The 12,311-nt window shown below is 45.2% G+C and overlaps 3 non-coding genes and 1 pseudogene across 3 annotated transcripts; 1 reads left to right on the plus strand and 3 right to left on the minus strand.

Moving 5' to 3' along the window:
* Nucleotides 1–3,498: 3,498 nt before the first annotated feature.
* Nucleotides 3,499–3,572, minus strand: TRNAN-GUU (transfer RNA asparagine (anticodon GUU)). Its single transcript has one exon. It is a non-coding gene; the product is annotated as a tRNA-Asn (tRNA).
* A 5,513-nt stretch (nt 3,573–9,085) lies between these two features.
* On the minus strand, nt 9,086–9,157 carry TRNAH-GUG (transfer RNA histidin (anticodon GUG)). Its single transcript has one exon. It is a non-coding gene; the product is annotated as a tRNA-His (tRNA).
* A 704-nt stretch (nt 9,158–9,861) lies between these two features.
* Nucleotides 9,862–9,935, plus strand: TRNAN-GUU (transfer RNA asparagine (anticodon GUU)). The gene has a single exon. It is a non-coding gene; the product is annotated as a tRNA-Asn (tRNA).
* A 1,259-nt stretch (nt 9,936–11,194) lies between these two features.
* On the minus strand, nt 11,195–12,311 carry LOC106982109 (MARCKS-related protein-like; annotated as a pseudogene).

The following is a 12,311-nucleotide window of genomic DNA, read 5'->3' on the forward strand; positions in this document are numbered from 1 at the left end:
AAACAAAAAACAAAAAAACAAAAAAACAAAATAAAAAACCCAAACCATCCACACTGATGTTACTGATGGAAGGGAACATCAACAATGTACAAATAAGATAGTTAGGTAGACAGATAGATAGACATTAAATCCAAGGACCTGACTGAGTATGTAAAAGCCAAAGCTTTCATTTTTACTGATGAGATTCAACAGAAGGACCAATGGAATATGGGCTGAAAGATCCTTGTCTACACAGATGCATTGTCAGGTACCAAATTCTATTGGCTCTGATGAGTTGTATAAATGGGATAATTTTTGCAGAAACAACCAAACACTGGCAAGGAAAAGTGTGAAGTTAGTCGCCCACATGCTAATTCACCCTTCTACAGGAGGGGAAACAGTTATTAGATTGTTTGCATCCAAATAAAGGCAAAAATACAATTTATAAAGAAAGGGGAGGAGGATCATATGTCTGGGAACAGTCAGTTTTTTGTCCTACTGGATAAACTGCTTGGCAGGAAATTATCAGAGAGACTACTCTAGTCACTCTTCTCTGCATGCAGTTTATTGGAAGACTTTCTAAATATCTTGGAAGTTTAGCTGCTGAACATATGCAACAGTGTATCTCTGGATAATGTCCACATGTCTTTCTGTTGTACCTCTCTTAGTTAAGTCAGGAAGGCACCACTCCCCTTCTATACAATCAGATGTATAGAAAGTTTGTTGTGCAGGCAAAAGTATGAAGAAAAAGGCCCTCTCACTGAGTTTGAAAAATATATCGGAACATAAATCGGTGCAACTCTTACTAAAGTCAAACTAAGAAAATAATTGGCTTCTAGCAGAGGGGAAGTAACAGAAACCAGATTTAGCTTCATTTGAAAATAAAACAAACACAAGAACAGATAATATACATGAAATGATGGTTTTCAAGATCCTGGAAATCAGGCAACAAAGGATAGCAACCCCCAAGAGATGGGAAAGAAAGAGGTGAGACCTATGGTTGTCCCAGCTTACACTGTCAGGTGCAAAATCGTTTCCAGATGTGGTACAGGAAGGGATCGGAGGCAGTCAAAGAGACTGTATTGAGGAGATGAAGCTGAGGTCTGAGGAGAAACAGCCAGAGTTCATAGGACACAATACCAGTGAGGAGACAGCTGGGCAGAGAGAGAAGTCAGGAATTCCATCTCCAGGACTCTGTGGATCATGAGCTCAGTCCCTGATCAGTGAGCTCATGCTTGTGAAGAAACTATCTGAGGTCACGGGAAGAAACATATGAAAAGATTATGGAACAGGGCCTGGCATTCCCATAGGGCAGGAAAGAGTGCCTGCTCCCACTAGGTAGACTGGAACTATGCATAATTTGTTCTGCTTCAGTAGTAAGAAATAATCAGTCCTAGAATGAACACTGTTCCTGAACCACCTAAAAAATCCTAAAAGCAAGACCCAACAGGATCAGTTTATAAGTCACTTAACTATACCCCAGAATAACAATCAAGAATATGTATAGAAATACCAAAATAGCCAGTACCCAAGAAGCTAAACTTTGACAATGTCTGCGATCCAATCAAACAATGCCAGGCATGTAAAAACGTGACCCATAAAGAGAATAATCAGTCAATTGAAACTGAACCAGAATTTACATGATGTTAAAATGATCAGAGACGACTTTAGGACAGTTATTATCACTTATATATGTCCAAAGAGTTAAGTAGAAATGTGGAACATATACAAATGGCCAGAATGAAACCTTAGAGATAGAAACTAAATAAATCTACACCTGAAATAATAAATTCACCAAATGGAATTATCAGACTAGACACTGCAGAAAAAAAGATTAGGAACATAAAGATATGAACATTTGAAGATATGCAAAATGAAACTCAGAGTAAAAACAATTTTTTTTTAAATGAGCATAGCATCAGTGAATAGTAGGGCAACTTTAAAAGTCCTAAAACATGAATAATGGGAGTTCCTGAAAAGATCTGGGGAGTCAAATGAACCCTGAGCACAAGAAACATGAAGAAAACCACATAAAACCATATCATAATTAAATTGCTCAAATCCACTGAAAAAGATTAAATCTCCAAAGCAGCCAGAGGAAAAAGACATGGTCCATACGGAAACAAAAATAAAGGTCAGAGCTCTTATTAGAACCAGCATGAGTGAGAATATAGAAAACATCTTTAAGGTTTATATTTTTGAGTCAGAGAACGAGTGGAGAGGGGGCAGAGAGAGGGCGACACAGAATCCAAAGCAGGCTCCAGGCTCCGAGCTGTCAGCACAGAGCTCTTGGGGCTCAAATCCAAGAGCAGTGAGATCATAACCTGAGCCCAAGTCAGATGCTTAATGGACTGAGCCACCCAGGTGCCCCCAGAAAACATCTTTAAAGGACTAGGGTTTCCCCCTAATGGAATGTGGAATTCTATGCCTGCCCGCCATCAAGTTCTTTCAAAAATGAAGGTGAATAATGACATTTATAGACATAAAAATGCTAAAGGACTACACCAGGAGGACTCCTCCAGGAAGAAGGACATTGATACCACATGGAAATCTGGAGTACCGAAGGGATGAAGGACAACAGAAATTATATCTGTATGGGAAATTTTATAAGATTTGTTATTATTTAAATCTGTTTAAAAACATGACAGTTTAAGGGACCTCTGTGTGGCTCAGTCAGTTAAGGGCTTGACTTCAGCTCAGGACATGATCTCACTGCTTGTGAATTTGAGACCTGCCTCTGACAGCTCAGAGCCTGGTGCCTGCTTCAGATTCTTTGTCTCCCTCTTTCTCTGCCCCTCCCCTGCTCACACTCTCTTTCTCTCTCTCTCAAAAATAAACATTAAAAGAATTTAAAAAAAAAACCATGACAGTTTCGGCAAAAGTATAACAATGGATTGTGGATTTTATAACATATGTAAAGTAAAAAGCATGGCAACAATAGCATAAAGGTGAGCAGGGGAGAAATGGGAAGAGGCATGGGATCAACTGGAGGGAGACTGGTAAGTTACACATGTATATGCTATGAAGCCCAAAGCAGTCGCCGAAATAACAAAAAAAGATTTATAACAAGACCACAAAGGAGATAAAATGGAATCATGTAAAAACTGTGGTAGAGCAATTGCTTTTCCAGGACTCTATGGAAATACCTGTACAAGCGGTCAAAGATATGTCGACAGGAATGAAGACTACAGCATTATTTGTAATGTTAAAAATATAGAACCAAATTAATTTCAAAAGCACACAGAGTGTTAAACACTAGTACAAACGATAGAAGAAACTTCTATGGAAAGTGAGGCTGAGGACAGCTCTGCTTGTTCTTGCTTTTTCATGCATATGCTTTAAATAGCTCTTCCCAGGATCTGGGATGACCTTCGCACAAAGGATCTAGACGGTGCAATAAAGGATCCCGAGGTGCACAGGACCCCGAAGTGCTCCAGACGCAGAATGGTAATATAAATGAGGTCTTCTCCTTCTTAAAGGGAAGGTCACAGGACAAAGGCTTTTCAAGGCCAAACATTACGTCCCTGGGTGGGCTCGAACCACCAACCTTTCGGTTAACAGCCGAACGCGCTAACCGATTGCGCCACAGAGACCTGCTCAAGTCTGGCTTTTCATCCCAATAAAGAATGAGCATGCCCTCCACGCGGGGAGAGCCACCCACCTCGGCAGGACCACTGTGCAGGTTCCAAAGCCTCGAAAACCTGGGAGGACAAGTCGACGCGGCTAGTTCCTCGCGTTTGAAATCCTTGCCTTGGGCGATTCCGAAGGCAGAAGGGCAGCCAGCCGGACTGTTCGTTGCTGTGGCGGGAACCAGAAAATTAAAGGGAAGGTTATGGGGGGCGGGACCAGGAGGAGGTGGGAAGGAGATCGGGGAAAACACGAAACGTGGAAAGGAGAAGTATGGACGAGACGGAGAGACCTACCCGGACGGGAGATGGGAAAATTGTTTTGTGGAACAGAATGGGGAGGGAGAAACGGAGAAGAGCGTGAAAGAGGACAGCACGAACATCTGTAGGTGTCCAAGAATAAAAGGGCAAAGGAACTGTGAATATGCTTACGTAAGAACAAACTGTAGGTATCTGGCAGTGGCGGCCCGCAGGCCTGTGGTGCATGGTCACTGTGCAGTGGTTAGGGCGTTTGTGGCTGCAAGTTCAAACCCGGTAACGGCAGAGTAGCGTCTGACCCATCTTTTTGGGTTGCTCGTCATCCCAGCGCCAGAGTTAGCAGCAGTTGGAGCACAGCATACTTGGGTGCAGAGTACACGGCTGACCCCACAGAGCCACGCGGCCACAAGAGGAGTAAATGCCACGGTGCACGAACTGGCAAGCCGCCAGCCAAAGCGAAACTTTGGGAGTTTCCTCCTCTCACTACCCAGAAGAAAACATCCCAAAGGTGAAATACCTCCTTCAGGGAGGCTTGCCTGTAGCCTCCACTAACGAAATAGTGCGGTCATAGCCTTTTTTTCTGGTAAAGATATTTCAAATATCTGTGTGTGTGTGGCGGAGGGGGTGGGGAGGGGCTTACACTAAACGAGAACGAGTTTTTGAGTTTAATAAAATGCCAACAAGCGGTCCTGGTCTACCTCAGCTTGTCTTCATCTGCCATTCATTACTAGTTTTTATGGGAATAGTAAATTACTGAACTATAGTTCACATAGAGTAAAAATCACAAATCTTTAGTGTACACTTTGTTGAATGTGGGCAAATGAAATCATCACCCAAATCAAGTTACAAAAAATTGCCATGATCCCAAAAGTGTACACTGATCCCCTTTCCAGGCAATTCAGACCCTATCTCACTTAGTTATCACTTGGAGGTCTATTTCCTATAGGTTACAATTGCTTGTTCTTGAAATTCAAACAAATAAATGCGTATTTTTTTGCATTTGTCTTTTTTTCATGCAACATTATGTTCATTAAATATGTCCATACCGTTATGTATATCACTTCTTGATTTGGGTATTATTGGAGTAACTTTGGTGTTATTTAGTATTAATTAGTGCTATTGATGAATATTCTTAGTGTTTTGATGCATAGTCTGTGCCGGACTTTCGGTGTACTTGTACATTCATAGAAGTACTGCAGTTGCTGGGTCATGGAGTTTAACTTTATTAGAAATCACTGGGGTTCCTGGGCGGCTCAGTTAAGCCTCTGATTTTGGCTCAGGTCATGATCTCATGCTTTGCAAGTTCCAGCCTTAGGTCAGGCTCTGTGCTGAGAGAGCTCAGCCTGCCTCAGATTCTGTGTCTCTCTCTGCCCCTGCCCCACTCATACTCTGTATCTCTCTCTCTCTCTCTCCAAAATAAAAAATTGAAAAAAAAAAGAGATTGCCAATAGTCCTCTAGAATGATTTTGAACCAGCAACTACAGTTGCAATTGCTCTACATTCTTATCAGCATTTGGTGTATTAATTATTTTAAATACAGCCATGCTGGAGGGTGTAGAATGTTATATCTCCTTATATTTTAATTGTATTTCCCAAAGGAGTAAAAATATCTGGAATATTTCTGATAACTTTTGGTCATTAAGATATCTTACTTTCTGAGGAAAGACTATTCAAATATTTTACCTATTTTTATTTGGTTTAGTTTTTTACCACTGATTTATAAAAATAATTGAGACATTTTATTTATTTATTTATTTATTTATTTATTTATTTATTTATAGGGACAGAAGGGGAGGGGCAGAGAGGGAAAGAATCCCAAGCAGGCTCTGAGCTGAGAGTCCTATGTGGGATTTGAGCTCATGAAGCATGAGATCGCCACCCAAGCTGAAATCTAGAATTTGAAAGGCTTAACAGACTGAGCCACCCAGGCACCCCTGAGACATTTTAAAGTAATAATGTGACTAATATATTTTCTCAATTTGTGACTTGACTTTCATATGGTGATTTCTCATGAGTATAAGTGTTTAATTTGGGTGAAAATTTTTTAGCTTTATTTTTTTGTTTATATTTATGCCTTTTTATGTTCTATAAGAAATCTTTGTACCAAATATTGTGAATATATTCTCCCAAATTCTCTATGAGCTCTAGAATTTTAGTCACAACTTAAAAATCTGTGATATGTTCTTCTCAAAATCAAAATAGTCTTAGGAGCTATCAATGACAAGGAATAGAAAATACTTCTAAAATGCTCTTAAGAGAATCTATTAGGGACTTGGGATGATGGTGTTAGCAATACTCCATGTTCACAGGAAGATTCAGAAATTATCCTTCAAACCTGTCAAGTGCTGAGTGAAAATGACTCTTTTGGAAATCTCTACAACGCAATTTGCCCCTGGTTGCAAGGGCTGTTTACTGGATCTAGTGAAAGTCTGCATAGATAACCTGCACAGGTATTTTCTGAATTACAGTCTTCCCAAGGCTATCTCCAGTGAGTGATTCTCCCATAATATTTGGTTTCCTTTAGATGGCATTCTATTCTATTTTTTTATTAAATAATTTTTTTTTTTTTTGAGAGAGACAGGGTGCCAGCAGGGGAGAGACAGAGAGAGTGGGAATTCCAAGCAGGTTCCAGGCTCTGAGCTGTCAGCGCAGAGCCCTACCCTGGGTTCGAACTCCGGAACTGTGAGATCATTACCTGAGCAGAAGTCAGACGCCCAACCGATTGAGCCACCCAAGCACCTTGATTTTATATTTTTTAGATGGCATTTAAAAAAGCCCTGAGAGCCTATCATGCGCGCGCACGCACGCACACACACACACTTACACTTGTCATATTTGAACACTTACCTCCTTTCACACATTCCCCTTCCTCACTCCTCCTGGGCAGGGACCTGACCCACAATCTATCCAGCACCAATTCCAGAAGATCCCGGGGTGGATCCAACATCCCCCAGGATTGACAACTCTACCAATTCCGTATCTCTCCTACTCCAGACCTTAACGACAAGCATTTACAGCGACCGCACGCCCACGTCATAAGGTGCCTTTGCGCGCCAGGTTCACGGCTCTAAGCCCCAGGAGCCCAAGGCCTCTTTGATGCTGGTGTCTGTGCGGGAACACCGAGGCTGGCTGGGTCAGGCGCGATTCTCCCTCCTGGCGTCGCTTTCAGCCTTGCTTGGGAAATCGGGTCTGCACCTTCGTCTTCCTGGATCTCCTCTTTCGCGACGGAAGTGCATGCTTGTAACTGCTTCTTGCACCACACCCCCTGTCTGTCCAAAAGGTGCCAGAGCTACACCTGCTCTTTCCCTGCAGCCCGCCCTGTCTGCGGGAGCTCCGGCGCCAGGATCTGGCCCAGCGAGCTCAGCACCAAGCTGGGAGCTCCTCGCAGGCCAGCAGGACAAAGGCCACACGGCGTCCGCTGGTGGGAAAGCACGCGGGGCGTCACCTGAGGGCCTCCGCTCCAGCGCCACATTCCCTTTGGAACCAAGTCGGAAGGAGGCACCCCTTCCAGGAGCAAGGAGGCCAGAAACCTGTCTTCGCACGGAGGCTCCCGGGGCCAGCGCGCCCTTTGTCTTCCTGCCCCGGCTGGCCATGGTTCCTCGTCTCTCACCCGGCTTCTCCTTCCCGCTGCTTCTCTCCCACTCCCGCTGTGTCCTTGGGGACAGGAAGCCGCCCTCTCCGTCCTCCTCGTCCTCCCCCCGCCGTCTCCCGCCGCCCCCCATCCCCACCCCTACCCGCACCCCCCGCGGAAAGGACCCGTCGCCTCTCCCATGCTTGCGGAGCAACCTTTTGTAACAACGGGAGGAGAGAGGAACTGCGGTCGGAGGCAACCGGTTCCCGCGCTGGTTCTCACGGCCCAGCCCGTCGAGGGGCCCGGCTCGAGCCCAGAATCCTTGCTTCTCCTTGAGCTGCCAGAGCCTGCGGCGCCCGGAGCTGGCCAAGTCAGCGTCTCTCCCACCGCACCCCAGGGAAGAGCTGGAATATCCTGTGGGGGTCGCTCTTACCCAGAAGAGACACCTGGCAAGCAGTCCAACCGAAGCCCGGACTCTGCGCCCCGGGCCACTTCTCGGCGTCGCTTCCGTCGGCGCGTGCAGCCCTCGCGGGGCCTTGGAGAGCGGAGGAATGGTGGAGAAGGACGCACTCTCCAGTGGCAATAAAAAAATCCCACTTTCCCCCAACTTGCCTCACCGTCCTCCCCACTCCTCCATTCTAACACCTCCAGGAAAGAAGAATGGTGGTCTTGCTTTTCTTGCAGATTTGTTTTTGTCCATGACTCCCTTTCCTTTAACGGACATGTATTCACATATCCACAAATTACTAGTAGAATGACATTTTTACCAGCCTTTCCCCAAGTACAGTATATTGAAATTACTTAAGTATCTGTCATTGGTCTTTAGTTTTACGCTGGTATACTTATCATTACACCATTATCATTAACACCAGAATGAAAGTGTGACAAATGCAATAACACATATAAAAAACATGATGTTGCTTGATAATGGTTAGTTAGAAAAAGTGTATATTCATTCATGTGAATTTGAAGAAAGGACAAGCCTAATCTGTGGGGGTAGACATCCCTAAAATAGCAAGGATGGATAGGCATTACCTGGAAAGTGTATCAAAGGGCCATGCTTGGATGAGAGAAAATTTGTCTCGATCCTGGTGTGATTAAACATTTCAATATTTAAATAGCTGTCCATTAATGATTTGGGCATTTTATTCCATGAATACACATTACTAATTTCCTTTTTAGGATAAAATTGACTATCCAACGTTAGAGACTACAACGTAGACCACGACCAGTTTGGAGTGTATTGCAAACTCTTTAAAATCTGTTCTTTTTGTGTACAGCAGTCTCACTAATGTTTGAAATAGTTCCACCAAAAACAAAACAAACCAAAAAAAAAAAAAAAAGGAAAAAAAAAAAAAAGAAAAAACAACTCTCCATAAGACTAGACCATTTCCTTAGTGGAAGCTACATATAGGGATCATTGAGAGCTTCCGCTTCATCTTTAGATATTTTCTGTTAAATTGGGAGATGTGGAGCGCGTCCAGGGTTTCTCTGAGACAGCGCTGCATAGAGCTTAGTGCACTATTGTTTGTTTTTTCCTTCCTCCTGACCGTATTGCACTTGGTGGTGGCCTGCGAAAAGTGTGGCTCTTTGCGTGCAGGTAAGGAGAGCGGCCCGTGTGGTTTCAAACACAAAGTAAAATGGAAAGCCTTGCCGTGACTCGGATTCGAACCGAGGTTGCTGCGGCCACAACGCAGAGTACTAACCACTATACGATCACGGCGCGCCACTCTGCCGGCGGTGAACTCAGTTCTTGCTCTGACAAATGGGATGAAATTCATTCCAGTTACTGTGCTGCTTTGTTGTTGGATAACTGCAGGTACTCGTGCTGTTCCCTCGTGTCTTGCCTTCGTTTTCACCCTCCCCATTCGAATTCATTTATCATCTCCCCGGCATCCAGCCCAGCCTGTGCGTCTGCACAGGCCTCTGCAGGGTATCTTTGCGGTGTCCATGCCTCCCCCGCTTCTTTCCCTCCTCCATACGTTTCTCCTTTTGATGCCCCCACCTCTCACTCCGGCTCCCACCCCACCGACCGCGGCTGAGCCGAGCATCATCAGCACAGATGGGCGGGTGAAGACGGCACAACCCGAGGAGCCATCACGAGAACCCACCAGGCGTTCAGCTTCTCTTGGGCACCTCTTGCATCAGGCTCGGGGAGTCGCAACCCTGGGCGTCTCTGGGGGGCTCTGGTATCTGACGCGAGCGTGGAACAAGGTGTGGGGGAGGCTGTTCAGCTGGCTGCCCTTCTGCCTTTGGAATCGCCCAACGCACGGGTTTCAAACGGGACGAACACTGCATCGCATCGCAACTCTTCTCTGATTTTCTGAGGCTTTGGAGCCTGCAGTGCTGTCCGGAAAAGGCGGTTGGCTCCCCCTAGCGTTGCGTGAGTGCTTGCTCTCTGTTCTATGAAAACGCGTGCTTCCACGGGTCTCTGTGGCGCAATCGGTTAGCGCGTTCGGCTGTTAACCGAAAGGTTGGTGGTTCGAGCCCACCCAGGGACGCACCCACCGTTTTTTTTGTTTTTTTTTGTTTTTTTTTTAGATCGTGAAAGTCGTTTCTTTCTATCTTGTCCATCCCCTCCCCTAAAGGCAAAGAAACTCTGCAGAGAAACTCCTCTATTACCCTCCTGTCCTTACTCGTCTTGTGCACAACAGAAGGACCTAAGATCATCACGGATCCTCAAAGACCTCGGGAGGAAAAGAGGTCACCAGGAATCCTCAAGAGTAAACATCGTTACCCTGAGTTCGTTTCAACAACGAGGCTTCTTTGCTTGTACTAATATTTATTTAAGCCTTTCCATATAGTTACCAAATTTTAATTTCCATATAGTTACCAAAATTAATTTGGTTTTATGCTTTTACTATTATAAATAATACTGCTGTCATATCCAGTCAATACTTGTATACACATCTACATGGTAGAATGCAATTGTTCTATCATAGTCTTTAGTCTTTACATGGTTTCTATAGGATTCCACTTTTTCTCCTTTGATGGTTTATTAGCTATAACTCTCTCTTTTGTTATTTCAGCTACTGCTTTGGGCTTCATAGCATATACATCTGTAACTTACCACAGTTGCCTTTAAGTGATCTCATATCTCTTCACATTTCTCCTCTGCCAGCCTTTATGCTAGTTTTGTCATGCATTTTACTTTGTGTATGTTATAAACCTCACAATCCATTGTCATTACCTTTGTTTAATCTGTCTCTTGGTATTAGGGATTTAAGTAATAAGAAAAAAATCCTATATTTTCCCATGGAAATATCCTTTCTGTTGTTCTTTATCTCCTTGGGTACATACAGATTCCCATCTAGTATCAGTGTCCTTCCCAGAGGACTTTTTAAACATTTCTTGCAATGTGAATCTGTTGGTGATGAAGTCTTTCAGCATTTGTATGTCTGTAAATGTCATTATTCACTTTCATTTTTGAAAGACTTTGGGGGGGGGAGGCAAAGAATTCCACCGTTGAATTCCTCCCCCATCCTTTAAAGATGTTGCTCAACTGTCTTTTTTTTTTTCTAAAGGGACATTTATTCCTTTTCCAAATGTTACAGTAAAACCAGGTGGAAGAGAATGTTTATAACAGTTAGAAAAAAAAAAGTACAAATCTAGGGTTTGGCCATTAAAAGTTATTTACAACAATGGGAGGGGGAAAAAGACAACAAGAAGTTGTTTTACATTATAGACCTCCCCCTCCCCCCAAAGCCTAATACTTGCTTACCAAGTCAAAAAAGAGACACAGTCGATTCACAAGCTGGAGTAAGACATTTATAAAAACCTAGACAGGAGCAGTGTCCTCCCCAGCCCAGGTGCCACTAGGCACAGAACAAGAGACTAAAAACTCAACAGGGGTGGGGGGGGGAGGGGGAGGCTGGACACTCAGGGTTTGAGGGTGTAGGCACCCCACATCTGGCTCAGGGATTTGGGAAATAGGGAAAATGTCTTTTCTACTTGGAAAAGAATTGGGGAAGAAAACCAGCAATTGCCTTCTGCAGGGGTGGGGACAGGACAGGTAAGGCCAGGAGCAGGAGCATTTCACATCACTGACCTAACTTGGGAAACTGCAAGGGACCACCTTCAACTGGCCTTAAGAGGAAGGCCAAATGGATGATGGGAGAATCCACAGGAGGGAAAAGGAGAGGGAATGTGGCTGGGAGGGAGCAACAGCCCCTTCCTTTCTGGGCACAGGAAGGCAGTCAGGGGACCTGGTCCAGGCAGTGACCTTACAAGGACAGCACAGTTTTTGCAGCTTAGAGATCACCCACCTGCCCCCACCCAGCTACTCATTCTGCTCGCTGGAGGGTGTAGGGCCACTCTCCCGCCCAGAGGGAGTGGATGGCCCTGCAGCCTGGGCCCCTACCTCTTCTTTGGTGTCTCCTCCCTTGGAGGCAGCACTAGCCTCTGCCCCCTTGGCCTGGGGCTCCTGGCCCTCCGGGGCGGCAACAGCCTTCCCTTCCTGGGCTGTGCCTTCCTCGCCGCAGGCACCGATCTCCCCCTGCTCCTGCTCTTCCTCTGTGGGTGAGGAGGCAGAAGAATCACCCCTACCCTCCTTCCGATTTCTCTTGAAGGACAGACCACTCAATTTGAAAGCCTTCTTGAAAGAAAATTTCTTCTTCTTCTCGGGGGTCTCCTTGACGGGGACATCCGCCTTGACCTCACCGCCCTGGCTAGGGGATGCTGGCTCGATGGCATCGCCAGTGGCCCCGGCTGCTTCCTCTGTTCCGTTCATGGGGGGCGATTCCCCTTCACCCTTGGGGAGAAATCTCCATTGCTTTTCACGTGGTCATTCTCCATCTGTTGGCCTTAGCAGGGGAAGCGCCTGCTGCCTCCTAGGCGGTCACGTCGCCCCGGGGAGCCTTGGAGCTCTGGCTGCCCAT

The sequence above is a fragment of the Acinonyx jubatus genome, chromosome C1 (assembly GCF_027475565.1).
Source record: "Acinonyx jubatus isolate Ajub_Pintada_27869175 chromosome C1, VMU_Ajub_asm_v1.0, whole genome shotgun sequence".
Classification (NCBI taxonomy): Eukaryota; Metazoa; Chordata; class Mammalia; order Carnivora; family Felidae; genus Acinonyx; species Acinonyx jubatus.